This window comes from Cuculus canorus, chromosome 4 (assembly GCF_017976375.1).
Source record: "Cuculus canorus isolate bCucCan1 chromosome 4, bCucCan1.pri, whole genome shotgun sequence".
NCBI lineage: Eukaryota > Metazoa > Chordata > Aves > Cuculiformes > Cuculidae > Cuculus > Cuculus canorus.
Window position 1 is genome coordinate 79,248,388 of NC_071404.1, and position 17,656 is coordinate 79,266,043.

The following is a 17,656-nucleotide window of genomic DNA, read 5'->3' on the forward strand; positions in this document are numbered from 1 at the left end:
CATGTGTGCATCGCAGGTGTGCACAGTCCGGAGAGGACCAGGCGGAATGCCTCCACACCCTGGCGAGCTGCGGGGTCTGCAGCATCTAGCATCAAGGATACAATTTGAATGAGGGCTGTGGTGGAGCCGCGTTGCCCGAGAAAAACAAATGTGGAGCTGCTTCCTCTCGGCCTCGGTGTCTCGGCATTTACTCAAAAGGCTGTTAGGGGGTTGTTCTTATCCTGCTGGTAGAGAGAATTCCATCCGAGTCCCAGAGTCCTCGCAGAGCTGCTCTGCTCTGGCGGAGCTCTGGTGGCTGTCACCCGCTGTGCCTTGAAGGCCTCTGCCGAGGGCCTGTCTGGGCTCTAACGTTTTTGGCTAAACGGCCATTCGGAGGTATCTAAAAAGTGCCTTGGTTGTGTGAGCTTGGAATGCTGGAAGGCAAAACTAAGGTCTGGTGGGGGACCCACAGTTCTTCAGGAAGACTTTCTTCACCGTGAGAGTGGTGAGGCCCTGGCCCAGGTTGCCCAGAGCAGCCGTGGCTGCCCCATCCCTGGAGGTGTTTGAGGCCAGGCCGGATGGGCCTTGGGCAGCCTGAGCCAGTGGGAGGTGTCCCTGTCCATGGCCGGGGGTTGGAACTGGATGCTCTTTAGGGTCCCTTCCAACCCTGGCTGTACTATGATACTGTGACCCCAAAGCCCAAGTGAACAGAACCTCCTGTGAGGAGCGGCCTGGGCTCGGCTGGCACCGAGCATCCCAGCAGCAGCGTGATGCCCTCGACGCCCCCTCCGGAGGAGCTGGAGCTTTCAGAGCTGCCGGGATTTGTGAGGTAAATGGTGGAGCCCCGCAGGCTGGGCTTTACCCGGGGCGGGGGAGGAGAGGGCAGCGGGGGGGGGCAGTGCCGGCTGTTACTGGTGTCACGGGGCTGCTCGAGAGCGGCTGTTCCCGGCGCCTGAGTTGGATGAGAAACCACGTACGGAGCGGCCTGGACGGTTTATTTTTCTCTTGGCGCGGTTTGGACCAGAGCAAGGTAAGGGCGGGTCCGCTGAAGGGGGCCTCGAGGAGGGCCGCGGTCGCAGCCACGGCGGGGCTGGCGTTCCGTGGGGAGAAGCAGCTGGACGTGATGGAAGAAGATCCAGGCTGCCTGGGGAAGCTCGGGCAGCCCCGAGGGGTGCGAGGGTGAAGCTTGGCGGGGGGACCCGGGTCTGGAGGGAGAGACCCCCTCGGTAACAACGCTCCTGGCGCCGGTTCCTCCGGGCTCCCCGCCGTCAGAGCCGTTCTCCCGCGGCCCTTTCCGAGTCCCCGGGGCGGGACGGGAGTTAAACCCGCGGGAAAAGACAAGGCTGGGGGTGTGGCGAGGGACGGGGCTGCCCGGCCCCAGCGATGGGGGGGCGGGCGGTGGCTTCTCCCTCTCGAGGCGGGAGGAGAGGGCTCGAAGCCGGGGAGCAGCGGAGGGCCCTGACGTGAGGATCGAGGGGTGAAAAAACACCCGCGTGCGCCGCGTCGTGGGGCCCTGGACGGTTGTGGGGGGGAGACGGCGGCTGCAAGAGGCGAGGCTGCGGGAGGGGGCTCAGCCGGGGCCGCGCGGAGCGGGGGCGGTGGGGGTGGCTGAGCCGGGCGGGGCGGGGCTGAAGCGCGAGGGGGGCGTTTTTAAGCCGCGAGGGGCCGGGGCTCAGAGGATGCAGGGAGGCGTGGCTTAGAGTGTGCCGGAGGCGGGGCTCAGAGTGCTGTGGGCGGGGCTGAGCTTGTGCTGGCGGTGAGGGTATGCTGCGATGGGGCGGGACTGAGAGTGCTGGGGGTGGGGCTGAGCCGTAATGGGGCGTGGCTCAGAGGGTGATGGGGCGGGGCTAAGCCACGAGGGGCGTTTTTAAGCCGGGAGTGGGCGGGGCTCAGAGGGTGCAGGGAGGCGTGGCTTAGAGCGTGCTGGGAGCGTCGCTGAGCAGTGAGGGGGCGGGGATAAACCGCGAGGAAGCGATTCTGAGATGTGCTGGGGTGGGGCTAAAACGCAGGGGCGTGTTTCAAAGGGCGCAGAGAGGCGTGGCTTAGAGAGTGCTGAGGGAGGTGTTAAGCCGCGAGGGGGCGGGGCTGAGCAGAGGGGCGGGGCTTATAACGTGGGGTATGCCGCGTGGGGGCAGGGTTTAGTGCTGAGCTGAACCTCGAGGGGCGGGGCTAAGCCTCAAGAGGGCGGAGTTGAGCAGCAAGGCGGCGAGGCAAGGAGGAGCAGGACTGAGCGTTCTGGGGGCGTGGCAGAGCAGTGAGGCGCGGGACTAAAATACGAGTGGGCGGGGCTCCGAGGTTGCAGGGGGCGTGGTTTAGATCGTGCTAGGTGCCGGGCTGAGCTGCGAGGCGGCGGGGCTCAGAGTGCTGAGGGCGGGGCTAAGCCAGGAGGGGGTGGGGCTAGGCAGCCGGGGGCATGTTTGAGAGCATGCTGGGGGCGGGGCTTAGGTCGTGCTGGGGGTGGGGCTGAGCAGCATGGGGGAGGCTCAGACAGTGTTGGGACGCGAGGGGGCGGGGCTTAGTGCTGAGGGCTGGGCTGAACCTCGAGGGGGCGGGGCTAAGTCATGAGGGGATAGCGCTTAGAGCATGCTGGGGCGGAGTTAAGCAGCGAGGGGGCGGGGCTCAGAGTGTTTGGGGCATAGCTGAGCCACCGGGGGCGGAGCTTAGAGCGTGTGAGGGGCGTGGCTGAGAGTATGCTGGGGCGGGGCTAAGCCGCAAGGGTGAAGGGAGGCGTGGCTGAGCAGCGGGGGGCGGTTTGGGCTCAGAGGATGCTGGGAGCGAGGCTGAGCCGCGAAGGGGTGGGAATGAGGTGGGGGCGGGGCTTAGAGCATGCTGGGGTGGGGCTGAGCCACGAGGAGTGTTTTTAAGCCGTGTGTGGGCGGGTCTCAGAGGGTGCAGGGGGCGTGGCTTAGAGCGTGCTGGGGGCGTGGCTTAGAGCGATGGTGGGCAAGGATAAACCGCGAGGAAGTGAGGCTGAGATGTGCTGGGGCGGGGCTTAGGGAGAGATGGGGCGGGGCTAAAAGGGGAATGGGGAGGGGCTCAGAGGTTGCAGGGGGAGGTGCTGAGAGAGTGCTGGGCGTGAGGCTGAGCCCCGAGGGGGCGGGGCTGAGCAGAGGGGCGGAGCTTATAGAGTGCTGGGAGGCGTGGCTTAGAACATGGGGGCTATGCCGTGAGGGGGCGGGGCTTAGTGCTAAGGTATGGGCTGAACCTCGAGGGGGCGGGGCTAAGAGTAGGCTCGGGGGGGCTATGCCATGAGGGGGTGGAGCTTAGAACGTGCTGCGGCAGAGCTGAGCAGCAAGGGGGCGTGGCTGAGCAGCAAGGAGGAAGGACTAAGAGTGATCTGTGGCGGGGCTAAAACGCAAGTGGGCGGAGCTCAGAGGTTGCAGGGGGAGGTGCTGAGTGCTGGGGCGGGGCTAAGCAGCCAGGGGGCGTGGTTGAGTGCGTGATGGAGGCGAAGCTGAGCCTTGAGGAGGCGGGGCTCTGCCATGAGGGGGTGAGGTTGGAAGGGGCTGAGGGAGTGGTGGGGGCGGGGCTTAGAGGCGAGGGGGTGGGGCTAAGCCGCTAGTGGGCGGGTCTCAGTGTGCTGGGAAGGCGCTGAGAGTGCTGGGGAGTGGCTGAGCCCCGAGGGGGCGGAGCTGACAGGCGGCTCGGGGCGGGGCCAAGGTGCAAGAGAGCAAAATGAGAGGGTGCTGGGGGAGGGGCTAGACTGCGAGGGGGCGTGGCTTAGAGGGTTGTGGGCGGGGGCAAGCAGCGAGGGGGCGGGGCTTAGATGGTGATGGGGCGGGGCTGAGCCGCGAGGGGTGTTTTCAAGCCGTGAGTGGGCTGGGATGAGAGGGTGCAGGGAGGCGTGGCTTAGAGCGTCCTGGGGGCGTGGCTATGGCTCGGGGCGTGGCTTCAAGCATCCTAGGGGCGTCGCTGCGCAGTGAGGCTGAGATGTGCTGGGGCGCGGCTGAGAGTCTGCTAGGGGCGGGGCTAAGATGCGGGGGCGTGCCTCAAAGGGTACAGAGAGGCGTGGCTTAGAGCATGCTAGGGGCGGGGCTGAGAGGGGTTGGGGCGGGGCCGAGAGCGTGCTGAGGGCGGGGCTAAGCCACGAGGGGTGGGGCTGATAGTAGGCTGGGGCTGGGGCTAAGCTCTAAGGGACGGAGTTTAGACTATGCTACAGATGGGGCTGAACCTCCAGGGAGTGGGGCTCAGACTATTGGGGCAGGGATAAGCCGCGAGGGGTGGGGCTAAGTCGCTAGTGGGTGGGGCTCCATGTGCTGGGGGAGGAGCTGAGAGAGTGCTGGGGTCGAGGCTGAGTAGCGAGGGGGCGTGGCTTAGTGGGTGCTGGAGGCGTGGCTTAGAGGATGATGGGGGCGGGTTTGAGCCGCCAACGGGGAGGTTGAGCTGCAAGTGAGTGGGGCTCAGAGGGTGCAGGGGGCGTGGCTTAGAGCGTCCTGGGGGCGTGGCTATGGCTCGGAGGCGTGGCTTAGAGCGTCCTTGGAGTGTCACTGAGCAATGAGGGTGCGGGGATAAACCGCGAGGAAGTGAGGCTGAGATGTGCTGGGGTGGGGCTGAGAGTCTGCTAGGGGCGGGGCTTAGAGAGAGCTGGAGGCGGGGCTAAGATGCGGGTGCGTGCCTGAAAGGGTGCAGAGAGGCGTGGCTTAGAGAGTGCTGGGGTGGGGCTGAGCAGAGGGGCGGGGTTTATAGAGTGCATGGAGGCGTGGCATATAACGTGAGGGGTATGCCGCAAGGGGGCAGGGCGGAAGGCTGGGCTGAACCTCGAGGGGGCGGGGCTGTGAGTAGGCTGAGGAGGGGCTAAGCCATGAGGGGGCAGAGCTTAGAACGTGCTGAGGCGGAGCTGAGCAGCAAGGGGGCGTGGCTGAGCGGCGAGGAGGAGGGACTGAGAGCATTCTGGGGGCATGGCTGAGCCATGAGAGGCGGAGCTAAAACGCGAGTGGGCGGGGCTCAGAGGTTGCAGGGGGAGGTGCTGAGAGAGTGCTGGGGCGGGGCTGAGTGTCGAGGGGGTGGGGCTAAGCAGCCAGGGGGCGTAGTTGAGAGCGTGCTGGGGGCGTGGCTGAGCCTTGAGGAGGCGGTGCTATGCCACAAGGGGGTGAGGCTGAAAGGGGCTGACAGAGTGGTGGGGCTGGGCTAAGATGTGAGGGGGAGGGGCTTGGATGGTGATAGGATAAGGCTGACAGAATGCTGGGGCGGGGCTTAGACGCGAGGGGGCGGGGCTGAGCAGAGGGGGCGGGGCTAATAGATTGCTGGGGGCGTGGCTTAGAACATGGGGACTATGCCGTGAGGGGCTCCGTGTGCTGGGGGAGGAGCTGAGAGAGTGCTGGGGGCGGGGTTGAACTGCGAAGGGGGAGGCAAAGCCACGAGTGAGGGTGCCAGAGGGCGTGGCTTGAGAGTGCTGGGGGCGTGGCTATGGATGGTGTGGGGCTTAGATCTTGCTGGGGGTGCGACTGAGCAGCGAGGGGGCGGGGATAAGCCGTGAGGAAGCGAGGCTGAGATGTGCTGGGGTGGGGCTGAGAGTCTGCTATGGGCGGGGCTTAGAGAGAGCTGGAGGCGGGGCTAAGATGCAGGGGCGTGGCTCAAAGGGTGCAGAGAGGCGTGGCTTAGAACATGAGGGCTATGCTGTGAGGGGGCGGGGCTTAGTGCTAAGGTATGGGCTGAACCTCGAGGGGGCGGGGCTAAGAGTAGGCTCAGGAGGGGCTAAGCCATGAGGGGGCGGAGCTTAGAACGTGCTGGGGCAGAGCTGAGCAGCAAGGGGGCGTGGCTGAGCGGCGAGGAGGAAGGACTGAGAGCGATCTGGGAGCGGGGCTGAAAATTGAGGGGCAGGGCTAAAACGTGAGTGGGTGGAGCTCAGAGGTTGCAGGGGGAGGCACTGAGAGAGTGCTGGGGCGGGGCTGAGTGTCGAGGGGGTGGGGCTAAGCAGCCAGGGGGCGTGTTTGAGAGCGTGCTGGGGGCGTGGCTGAGCCTTGAGGAGGCGGTGCTCTGCCATGAGGGGGTGAGGTTGAAAGGGGCTGAGGGAGTGGTGGGGGCGGGGCTTAGAGGCGAGGGGGCGGGGCTAAGCCGCCAGTGGGCGGGTCTCAGTGTGCTGAGAGTGCTGGGGTGTGGCTGAGCCCCGAGGGGGCGGAGCTGACAGGCGGGTCAGGGCGGGGCCAAGGTGCAAGAGAGCGAAAAGAGAGTGCTGAGGGAGGGGCTAGACTGCGAGGGGGCGTGGCTTATAGGGTTGTGGGCGGGGCTCAGCAGCGAGGGGGCGGGACTCAGGTCGCAGGGGCGGGGCTTAGATTGTGCTGAGGGCGGAGCTGGGCGGCAAGGGGGCGTGGCTGAGCAGCAAGGAGGAGGGACTGAGAGCATTCTGGGGCGCAGCTGAGCCTTGGGGGTGGGGCTAAAACGCGTGTGGGCATGGCTTAGAGGTTGCATGGGGAGGCGCTGAGAGAGTACTGGGGCGGGGCTGAGCAGCCGGGGGCGTGGTTGAGAGCGTGCTGGGGCATGGCTAAGACTTGAGGAGGCGGGGCTATGCCACAGTGGGGCGAGGCTGAGAGCGTGCTAGAGGCGGGGCTAAGATGTGAGGGGGAGGGGCTTGGATGGTGGTGGGGCAGGGCTGAAAGAGCAAAGGGGGCGGGGCTTATAGAGTGCTGGGAGGTGTGGCTTAGAACATGGGGGCTATGCCGCGAGGGGGCGGGGCTTAGTGCTGAGGGCGGGGCTAAGTGATGAGGGGATGGAGCTTAGACCGTGCTATGGGCGGGGCTAAGCCACGAGGAGGCGGGACTGAGAGGGTGAAGGGAGGCGTGGCTGAGCAGCGGGGGGCGGGGCTAAGCCACAAGTGGGTGGTGCTTAGAGGCTGCTGGGAGCAAGGCTGAGCTGCGGAGGGGTGGGAATGAGGTGGGAGGGGGCGGAGCTTAGAGCATGCCGGGGGCGGGGCTCAGCCGCCAGGGTGCGGGGCTGATAGGGGCTTGGGGCGGGGCCGAGAGAGTGCTGAGGGCGGGGCTAAGCCGTGAGGGGTGGGGCTCCGTGTGCTGGGGGAGGGGCTGAGGGAGTGCTGAGGGTGGGGCTGAGCCACGAGGGGCATTTTCAAGCTGCGAGTGGGCGGGGCTCAGGGGGTGCAGGGAAGCGTGGCTTAGAGCGTCCTGGGGGCGTGGCTATGGCTCGGGGGCGTGGCTTCAAGCATCCTGGGGGAGTCGCTGAGCAGTGAGGCTGAGAAGTGCTGGGCTCGGAGTCTGCTAGGGGCGGGGCTTAGAGGGTGTTGGGGCGGGGCTAAGACGCAGGGGCGTGGCTTAGAGCGTGCTGGGGGAGGGGCTAAGCCGCGAGGGGGCGGGGCTGAGAGGGTAATGGGAGGCGTGGCTGAGCAGCGGGGGGCGGGGCTAAGCCACAAGTGGGTGGGTCTCAGAGGATGCTGGGAGCGAGGCTGAGCCGCGAAGAGGTGGGAATGAGGTGGGAGGGGCGGGACTTAGAGCATGCTGGGGCGGGGCTGAGCAGCGGGGAGGGAGGCTCAGAGAAAGTTGGGGGCGTAGCTGAGTCGCAAGGGGGCGGGGCTGAGACAGTGCTGAGGGCGGGGCTAAGCCACGAGGGGTGGGGCTAAGTCGCTAGTGGGCGGGGCTCCGTGTGCTGGGGGAGGGGCTGAGTAGCGAGGGGGCGTGGCTTAGAGGGTGCTGTAGGCGTGGCTGATAGATTGCTGGGGGCGGTGTTGAGCTGCGAAAGGGGGAGGCTGAGGGTGCAGGGGGCGTGGCTTAGAGTGTAGTGAGGGCGTGGCTATGGCTTGGGATGGGGTTTAGATCTTGCTGGGGGCGGGGCTGAGCCGCGAGGTAGTGGGACTGAGCGTGTGCTGGCGGTGAGTGTATGCCATGATGGGGCGGGGCTTAGAGGGTGCTGGGGTGGAGCTATGGCTGAGGGGCCGGGCTGAGGGCTGGGCTGAATCTCGAAGGGGCGGGACTAAGAGTAGGCTGAGGAGGCGCTAAGCCATGAGGGGGCAGAGCTTAGAATGTGCTGGGGCGGAGCTGAGCAGCAAGGAGGAGGGAATGAGAGCATTCGGGGGCGTGGCTGAGCAGTGAGGGGCGGGGCTAAAACGCGAGTGGGCGGGGCTCAGGTTGCAGGGGGAGGTGCTGAGTGCTGGGGCGGGGCTAAGCAGCCAGGGGGCGTGGTTGAGATCGTGCTGGGGGCGTGGCTGAGCCTTGAGGAGGGGGCGCTCTGCCACGAGGGGGCATGGCTTAGAGGGTTCTGGGCGGGGCTAAGCAGTGAGGGGGCGGGGCTCAGAGAGTGTGGGAACAGAGCTGAGCCACCAGGGAGCGGAGCTTAGAGCGTGCTGTGGGCGGGGCTGAGAGTGTGCTGGGGCGGGGCTATTCCACGAGGAGGCAGGGCTGAGAGGGTGAAGGGATGCGTGGCTGAGCAGCGGGGGGCGGGAATGAGGTGGGAGGAGGCAGAGCTTAGAGCATGCTGGGGCGGGGCTGAACCTCGAGGGGCGGGGCTAAGAGAGTGCTGGGGGTGGGGCTAAGAGTATTGGGGCGGGGATAAGCCGCAAGGGGTGGTGATAAGCCGCTAGTGGGCGGGGCTCTGTGTGCTGGGGGAGGGGCTGAGAGAGTGCTGGGGGCGAGGCTGAGTAGCGAGGGGGCGGGGATAAACTGTCAGGGGGTGGGGCTGAGATTGTGTGGCAGTGAGGGTATGCCATGATGGGGCGGGGCTGAGAGAGTGCTGGGGGTGGGGCTGAGTCGCAATGGGGCGTGGCTTAGAGGGTGCTGGGGCGGGGCTGATAGAGTGCTGGGGGTGGGGCTGAGACACGGAGGAGGCTAAAGCTGCAAGTGAGCGGGGCTCAGAGGGTGCTGGAGGTGTGGCTATGGCTCGGGGTGGGGCTTAGATCTTAGAGGTTGCATGGGGAGGCGCTGAGAGAGTGCTGGGGCGGAGCTGACGAGCAAGGGGGCGTGGCTGAGCAGTGAGGGGTGGGGCTAAAACGCGAGTGGGCGGGGCTCAGAGGTTGCAGGGGGAGGTGCTGAGACCGTGCTGGGGGCGTGGCTGAGCCTTGAGGAGGCGGGGCTATGCCACGAGGGGGTGAGGATGAAAGGGGCTGAGAGCATGCTAGAGGCGGGGCTAAGATGTGAGGGGGAGGGGCTTGGATGGTGCTATGGTAGGGCTGAGAGGGTGGTGGGGGTGGGGCTTAGACGCGAGGGGGTGGGTCTAAGCCGCTAGTGGGCGGGGCTCACTGTGCTGTGTAGTGGCTGAGAGTGCTGGGGGCGTGGCTGACCCCGAGGGGGCGGGGCTGAGCAGAAGTGGCGGGGCTTATAGAGTGCTGGGAGGCGTGGCTTAGAACATGGGGTCTATGCTGCGAGGGGGCGGGGCTAAGTCATGAGGGGATAGAGCTTAGAGCGTGCTGGGGCGGAGCTAAGCAGCGAGGGGGCGGGGCTGAGAGGGTAAAGGGAGGCGTGGCTGAGCAGCGGGGGGCGGGGCTAAACCACAAGTGTGGGGGGCTCAGAGGATGCTGGGAGCGAGGCTGAGCCACGAAGGGGTGGGAATGAGGTGGGGGCGTGGCTTAGAGCATGCTGGGGCGGGGCTATGGCTCAGAGGCGTGGCGTCCTTGGGGCGTCGCTGAGCGATGAGGGGGGCGGGGATAAACCGCGAGGAAGTGAGGCTGAGATATGCTCGCACGGGGCTTAGAGAGAGATGGGGCGGGGCTAATACGCGGGGGCGTGGCTTAGAGCATTTTATGAGCGGGGCTGATCCTCGAGGGGGTGGGGCTGAGCAGCGAGGGGAGGAGGCTCAGAGAGTGTTGGGGGCGTAGCTGAGCCGCAAGGGGGCGGGGCTGAGAGCGTGCTGAGGGCGGGGCTAAGACACGGGGGGTGGAGCTAAATCGCTAGTGGGCGGGGCTGATAGGCTGGGGCGGGGCTAATCCCTAAGGGGTGGACTTTAGAGCATGCTACAGGGCTGAACCTCGAGGGGGTGGGGCTAAGAGGGTGCGAGGGGTGGGGCTAAGCCGCTAATGGGCGGGGCACACATGGTGCCGGGGGCGTGGCTTGGAGAGTGCTGAGGGCGTGGCTATGGCTCGGGGCTTAGATATTGCTGGGGGCGGGGCTGAGCAGCGAGAAGGCGGGGATAAGCCTTGAGGGGGTGGGACTGAGCTTGTGCTGGCGGTGAGGGTATCCATGATGGGGCAGGACTGAGAGAGTGCTGGGGGTGGGGCGGAGCCGCTATGGGGCGTGGCTTAGAGGGTGATGGGGGCGTGGCTAAGCCGCGAGGGGGCGGGGCTGAGCAGAGGGTTGGGGTTTATAGAGCACGTGGGTGCGTCGCTTATAACGGGGCTATGCCGCGAGGGGGCGGGGCCGAGCTGAATCTCGAAGGGGCAGGGCTAGGAGTAGGCTGAGGAGGGGCTAAGCCATGAGGGCCGGAGCTTAGAATGTGCGAGCGGCGAGGAGGAGGGACTGAGAGCATTCTGGGGGCGTGGCTGAGCAGTGAGGAGCGGGGCTAAAACGCGAATGGGTGGGGCTCAGGTTGCAGGGGGAGGTGCTGAGAATGCTGGGGCGGGGCTGAATGTCGAGGGGGCGGGGCTAAGCAGCCAGGGGCGTGGTTGAGAGCATGCTGAGGGCAATGCTGAGCCTTGAGCAGGCGGGGCTCTGCCACGAGGGGGCGTGGCTTAGAGGGTTCTGGGCGGGGCTAAGCAGCGAGGGGGCAGGGTCAGACAGTGTTGGAGTGTAGCTGAGCCACCAGGGGGCGGAGCTTAGAGCGTGCTATGGGCGGGGCTGAGAGTGTGCTGGGGCAGGGCTAAGCCGCGAGGAAGGGAAGGGAGGCGTGAAGGGAGGCGTGGCTGAGCAGCGGGGGGCGGGAATGAGGTGGGAGGAGGCAGAGCTTAGAGCATGCTGGGGCGGGGCTGAACCTCGAGGGGCGGGGCTAAGAGAGTGCTGGAGGCGGGGATAAGCCGCGAGGGGTGGGACTAAGCCGCTAGCGGCGGGGCTCTGTGTGCTGGGGGCGAGGCTGAGTAGCGAGGGGGCGGGGCTGAGCCACAAAGGGGGAAGCTAAGCTGCGAGTGAGCGGGGCTCAGACAATGCTGGGGGCGTGGCTATGGCTCGGGGGTGGAGCTCAGATCTTGCTGGGCCGGGGCTGAGCAGCGAGGGGGTGGGGATAAGCTGCGAGGGGGAGGGGCTGAGTGGATGCTATGGGCGAGGCTAAGCAGGGAGGGGGCGGAGTGAGAGTGCTGAGTCATGGCTGAGCCGCTATGTGGCGGAGCTTAGAGAATGCTGGGGGCGTTGCTGAGCCGCGAGGGGGGCGTGGCTTAGAGGATGCTGGAGTGGGGCTGAGAGAGTGCAGGAAGGCGGGGCTGAGCAGGGAGGGGCGGGGCTTCACACGTGGGGCGTGTTAGGTTCAAAGGGGCGGGTGTGGGGGCGGGGCTCGAGGCTGAGGACGCTGCGGGAGCCTGGGGGCGTGTCCTGCGGTGTGGACATCGACCGAGGAGGAGGCCTGACCTGAGAGGTGATGCTGGGGCGTGCTCGGAGGGAGGGTGTCGGGGAGAGGCGGAGCGAGGGGCGTGGCCTGAGTGAGGGCAGTGGTGGGGGCGTGGCCGGAGCGGGACAATATCTGGGGGGGAGGGTGTGTTCTGAGGCGTGGAGCGTATGAGGCCGTGGCCTGAGTAGGGGCAGCGCAGAGGAGCCTAAATGGGGGCAGTGCCGGGGGCGCGGCCTGAGTGAAGGGTTTCTCTGGGGATCCCGTGGGCTGTGATCCGTGCTGGGGGCGTGGCCTCAGCAGCAGAGGCGGGGGGGGGCACTCGCCCGAGGGACACCGCTGGGGGCGGGGCCCGAGTGGAGGCAGCGGGTGGGTGGGGCCATGACCGCGGCGTGGCCTGGCGGGGGAGGGGGCGGGGCTCGAGGGAGGCCCGTGCTGGGGCTGAGGCCTGAGCGGGGGGGGCAGTATTTCGGGGAGGGGCGTGGGCTGAGTGGAAGTGCGTCTGGGCGGGCGGTGCGGCTCAAAGGGCGTGGCCATAGGGGAGCGTGGCTGAGGACGTCGCCCAATCGGAGACAGTGTTGGAGGCATTGATGGGGGCGTGGCCTGAGGGGGGATGGCCTGGGGGTGGGGGAAGTGTCTGGGAGGGGGCAGGGACAGAGGCGAGACTTGAGAGGGGACAGTGTCTGGGTGAGGGGCGGTATGGGGGCGTGGCCTGGGTTTGGCTGAGGGCGTGGCCCGAGGGGGAAGCGTCAGCGGAGGGGGCGTGGTCAGAGGGGGTATGGCTCGGGGCGTGACCTGAATGGAGGCGTATCGGGGGGGGTGACGAGGGTTAGCGAGGCCTGAGGACGACGGTGTCACTGGGCAGTGACGGGGGCGAGACCTGAGGGAGCCGCGGCCCTAATGGGAGAGCGGCGCTGGGGGCGGGGCCTTGGCGGGGCGGAGCCAGAGCCGGAGCTGTAAGGGCGGCCCCGGGGCTCCATGCTCCCTCCTGAACCGCAGCTGTCGCCGGGTTCGTAGGCTGTGACCGAGTGCTCCTACCCGGGGCCCCGCGGGGAGCCGAGCGGAACCCGTCCCGAGGCGGCTCCGCGCACCGCCGAGCAGAGCCGGGGAGGCGGAGCCCTCACAGGACCCCCCCGTTCCTGGAGAAACACCAGGGACTGTGAGTCGGGGGAGGCGGCCCCGGGGGAGCCCGCACGCTGGGGTCGCGGTGCGGCTGGGAGCAGCCGCTCCTTTCCCGGTTCTTCTGTGCAGGAGCAGCCGAGCCCCGGGAGAGGAGTACGGCGCGGGAGAACGTGTCCGGTGAGTCCTGCCGCAGCCGGGATGGGTCCAGCGTCCCTCCCATCCCACCGAGCTGCTGAAGCCGTTCCTGGAGAAAGAAGAACTCGGGCTGCCGCGGTGCTTGTGGCGCTGTCGCGGGGCGGCTCGGGGCTGGCACCGCTCCCCGCGGATGGGTCAGAGCTGCCGCTTGGCAGGAGAAGGTTTTTCCCGGTAGCGCCCTCGGGGCCCGGGGAGGGCGGGAGCTGCGGGCTGGAGCTTCCCTGCGCCGCCGTGAGCGCTCGGCCCGTGCCTCGCCGGCTTCTCGGGCTCTTCTCGGCGCGGCTGTGCCCGAGCCGCTCCTCGCCGAGCAGAGGGAGCTTCGCGAGGGTTCCCGCCGCTCCCCCGGGGAGGAGCGAGCCCCGAGCTCTCCTGTTGTCGCTTCTCTCCGGGGCCGGCCGGAGAGAAGGCATTTCCCGCCGGTGTTGCGGGGCCGGGCTGTGCGGGAGCTCCGACCGAGCGGTTTCTCTCCCCTCTCGCAGGTCCCGAAGAGACGACGGTCATGTCTCGCCCGCGCCCCTCACGGCGGGGCCGCCCCGGGAGTGCGGGGACACCCCGTCGCCCTTCAGCCCTCGGGACCGGGACGGGGAGACCCTCCGCGCGGAGCGGTGCTCGGTGTGGACTTAATCGCCGAGGGGAGAGGCCCGGCTCCCTGCCCGCAGAAGGACAAGGCGCTTCTCTGCTGCTCGGAGCCTCTGCTCGGGGACGGCCCTGTCTGCCGCTGACTCGAGTTCAGATCTGGCTGGGGGATGCCCCGGCGCGTTACAGATCCAGGCCGCTTTGGCTCCAGACAGGAGATGTTCCTGCTGGGTCGCTCCTTCCTGCTGCAGCTCCAGAGCAGCTCGGTTCTCCCCAACGGGGGCTGCGGAGAGCACACGCTGCCCTGTCCATCTGTGCTGGCTGATGGACATCACGGCTTGTTACAGCTCCAGCTCACGGACACCCCGGTTGTACGGCAGGTCTGGATGAGAGATGTTCCCCCTCGGGTTCTCCAGTGCTTTCCTCCTCAGGGCATTTGAAGCCCCAGGTCGTTTCAGTTCCTGCTGATTTTTTAATGTCTGGGTAATTTCAGTTCTAGGAACCTGATGCTCCAGCTCGTTGCAGCTCTGACTTGTTTTGGGTTGAGGTAATTTCAGGTCCAGATTGTTGAAGCTCCAACTTCGGCTACAGATGCTCCAGGTGACTCCAAGAAGGTCTGGTTTTGGCTTGGAGGTGCTCCAGATGACTCCTGTGCTGGCTCCGAGAAGGTCCGTCTTTGGCTATGAGGTGCTCCTGCTCGTTACCAGCTCCAGTTCAATAAATGTTCCTTGCTGTCACGAGCCCCAGAAAGCTCCAGCCCGCCTGGGCTTCTGGCCAAGTTGTAAGTCACTCACTGTCCCAACTCCCATATGAATATCAAGTGTCATAACTACAGTCTTAAGCACTCAGTAACCATGGTGACAGTCAGATACATCCCTGGACAAGCACTTTTTGCCTCAGAGACTATCTCAGACATTTAATCCAGCCTGGTGCATGCCAGCCTCCCTCACTTTGAGGACCAACGCATCCAGACCCCCCCCTCTGGAGGGGTCCGTGCACCCTGCCCAGCCCCCTCTCACCCACCTTATCTCCTGCCCAAAGGCCCCTCTGAGCCTCTGTTTTGGGGGCTGAAAACAGCTGAATGAGCTTTTGTTTCTCACTCCCCCAAACACAGCACTTGGGTTTGGGTTTTTTTCTGAGCACCAGAAACACAGGACTTAGTCTGAGCTTCAGAAAGGCAGTGCTTGCACCTGCTTTGGCATCCCAACTCCCAGCATGCCCTTAGCCTCCATTTCCCAATGTGGAAAATACAGCCCTTAGTTTCAGGGTTTTTTTTGTGATCCCTAGAACCCCAGGCCTTGACCTGTATTTCCAAATGGTGAAAATGAAGGACTTAAGTCTTTCTTTTAGAGCCGCAACCCCAGCTCCTTCCCAATGCCCAATAAGGCAGCGCTCCCTCTCTCTTTTGCAAAGGCAAAAACACAACACTTATCTCCATTTTGAGCCCCAAAGCTGCAGCACCTGTTCTCCCTCCCTTCTCGAGAGCAGACAAGGACCGACTCCGAGCTCCCAAACCCTCCCGCAGACCCTGTGTGCGGTGGGGCGGGGGCCCCACACCCGTCGGGGCGTGCTTAGGAACTCCAGGAGGGGTAGCCTCGCTTTTACGGGGGCCGCACCGCACCGAGGGATCGGTTTATTCTCCTTCCCTGCCCCAAAAAACCGGCGCCGAGAACACCGAAGTCCGCAGCCTTCTCCCCCAGCGCGAACGGAGGAGGAGGAGCCGCCGCCGCTTTTGAGCCCGCGACCCGCCCTGGCACAGGCGGCGCCGATCAATTAATTAGCAACGCCACTAATTAAGTGTTTAGGGGGAGGGCCACCCTGGCTGGAGCTGGGCAGTTCGCCTGTTCGTGTTGAATGCCCTGCAGGGGGACGCCAGGTCTCTACAACCGCGGAATGGTTTGGGAGGGAAAGGACCGCGCAGATCCACTCGGTGCCACCCCTGCCACGGCAGAGACAGCTCCCCCTGGCTCAGGGGCTTAAGCCCCATCCAGCCTGGCCTTGAGCGCCTCCAGGGATACGGCAGCTACGGCTGCTCCGGGAGACCTGGGCCTCGGCTTCCCCACTCTCACAGCTGAAAACGTTGCTCCCCGAGATGTCACCTTAATGTCCCCTCTTCCCGCCTAAACCCGTTCCCGTGTCCCTGCGTTCCTGGATCCAGAGCCCCCCCCGCCCCGCTGGACACATCCCAGCAGAGCTGTGAGGGAACGGCCCTTCCCACCGGTTCCAGCCCCAGCTGCAGAGCGCCCCGGCGGGGTCCTACCCCTTTCCCTCGGCACGGCCGCTGCTCGCACGCTGCGAGGCCGATAATTACCTGTGCAGTTTTCCGTGGAGCGAAGGGGCTCGACCGCAGCGAATCCGGGGACGCGTGCCCCTGTGTTCCTCCAGAAAGGTCCCCAGCCGCTCACCAGCTGCCTGCACACGCTGTCAAACAGAAATGAAAGTCTCACCGCGAGAGCGAGAAGCCTCTCAGCGCCAGGTGCGTATTAAATCAACCCACTCGTCATGTTTTTTCTAATGAAGAATTAGCAGCAGTGTCACAACTTGTTAAGGCGATATAAAAATCACTATGTATATACAGTAATTATGAATATATATGTTACGAGCTTCGTGACTGTTTGTTGCTGTACTGTGTAACGTAGGTGGGAACAGCGACTTCCACTTATCGTTAAGCTGCTTTTAAACAGGATCCTGCAGTGCCTTGGCTGGCCCACATACCTAGGAGAACTCCGGAGAGAGAGACAGAGAACAATTAGAACAAGGACATCCTGGCATCACAGTTACTATTTCCAAGTACGTGTTTCTTACTGAATTACTCTGGGTAGTAATAACTCTTTGGCCTCAGGCAGTAACGTCCACATACTGGCTTCCTCGCGACCGCGTCTCGGCATGTCCCAGGCACGAGCATGCCAGCTTTTGCCAAACAGGCACAGAGGGCCAGCAGCAGTAGTGCTGCTGCAGCGTGACTTTGCCGAGCCGCGTTCACGCCGAGTACAGACGTGGAAACCCATGGCATTAGCTTCCACACACCTTTGGGTCTGACTCCAAATTAACACTGACTTCTCTCGTCTTTCAGTCTAATCCTCTAAAAAAGGAAGACAGGTTAACACTCTGCCTGCGCTGCCCTGCTGTGATGCGAGAGGTCTACTTGGACAGAAACACCCTCCCTAGGGCTAGAGCTGAGCGTGGTCTGCATTTCTCCCTGGGTGCGCTCTCTGCTGGGGCCACGGCGCTGGCTGCCACCACTGCCCATTAACTTCAGCCTGCAGAACCACAGGCAAGGTAATTCTGCTCGGAAAAGAGCCAGAAAGCGGAGCTTTACACTAAGCTGCACAGAAAACCAGAGGTCGTGTAAAAGACGACGGCAAACTTCAAACTACATGAAACACCTTCCAGCCCTGCTTCTTTATCTCCTCTCCTCCGACCTGGTCCTTAACAGGTTTAGCAGTGTGTTTCTAGCAACGCGGGCAGCCAGACCTGCGTATTTTCTACAGCAAACTCCACTTTCAACCAGGTGCAAAGGAATATCAATGAAGACGTTACCTGAATGGTGAGAACAACACAACACAGTTCCTGTGAGGCAGCGAATGACTGAGAGCCGAAGCCAATTTCTGTAGGGAGCTCCCAGGAGGGCAATCATGCTGGCTAGGAAACTCCCGGGAGAAGGGAGCTTTGCTGAACAGTTAGACCCGATACTCTCCAAGTAAATAAACCCCCACACTTCCTCCCCTCAGCCTTAGGAGCTCAGCTGCTGACAGACCGAGTGACCTTTCACAGTAAACCACCCCAGCCTGCATCCTGCTCACTGAATGCACCAGATTGCAGGCAACTCCATCTGTGAGAGAAAGCGAGTCCCAATCCCCCCTTTCCCACACCATGAATACAAAAAACAAAGAAAACAAAGCTTGATGTCATTTTTGTGTGGGCGTCAGCAATTTGTTTGAGGAGAGTTGCTGCTCTTTGGAGCAGCGCTTTCCTTGCTTATGAGATGGGGATTAGGCGAGTTTACTGCTCAGAAAACCAGGGAATTATTCTGCCTAGTGAATATGTGTTTGCCTCTTGAAGGCTAACACCTGGATTGAGTTATCGCTTCAGCCAAACCACTTCCCAGGTTCTGCCTAGAAAAACATCAAGGAGTTAACAGGAAGATGTGTGAACTGCAATCAGACTCTGTTTGAGCTTCAGGGTTTGTGCAAATTATTCTTTCTGTGTGATAGTGGATGGCTATTACATCGATAATATCCCTCATTTTCCATAATTTCTTTTGGAATAACTCATCTGTTTATCCCCTCTGCTAAGCAAAACACAGCCAGCCGACAAAGAAAAACCCACCAGCACATCTCATCTCTCTGGTTCTCACCACGTTTCTTGGCCAGGTGAC

The 17,656-nt window shown here is 64.1% G+C and overlaps 1 long non-coding RNA gene across 5 annotated transcripts; it reads left to right on the forward strand.

Annotated features, from left to right (window-relative positions):
- The first annotated feature begins 11,340 nt into the window (after positions 1 to 11,340).
- On the forward strand, positions 11,341 to 17,301 carry LOC128852156 (uncharacterized). Of its 5 annotated transcripts, none has more exons than XR_008449824.1 (4): positions 11,341 to 11,415; positions 12,403 to 12,684; positions 13,182 to 16,068; positions 16,352 to 17,298. It is a non-coding gene; the product is annotated as an uncharacterized LOC128852156 (long non-coding RNA). The 5 variants fall into 5 exon arrangements; XR_008449822.1 differs by having other exon boundaries at positions 11,360 to 11,415; positions 12,385 to 12,684; positions 16,352 to 17,297; XR_008449823.1 differs by lacking the exon at positions 11,341 to 11,415 and having other exon boundaries at positions 12,195 to 12,684; positions 16,352 to 16,557; positions 16,790 to 17,299.
- The last annotated feature ends 355 nt before the right edge of the window (positions 17,302 to 17,656 follow it).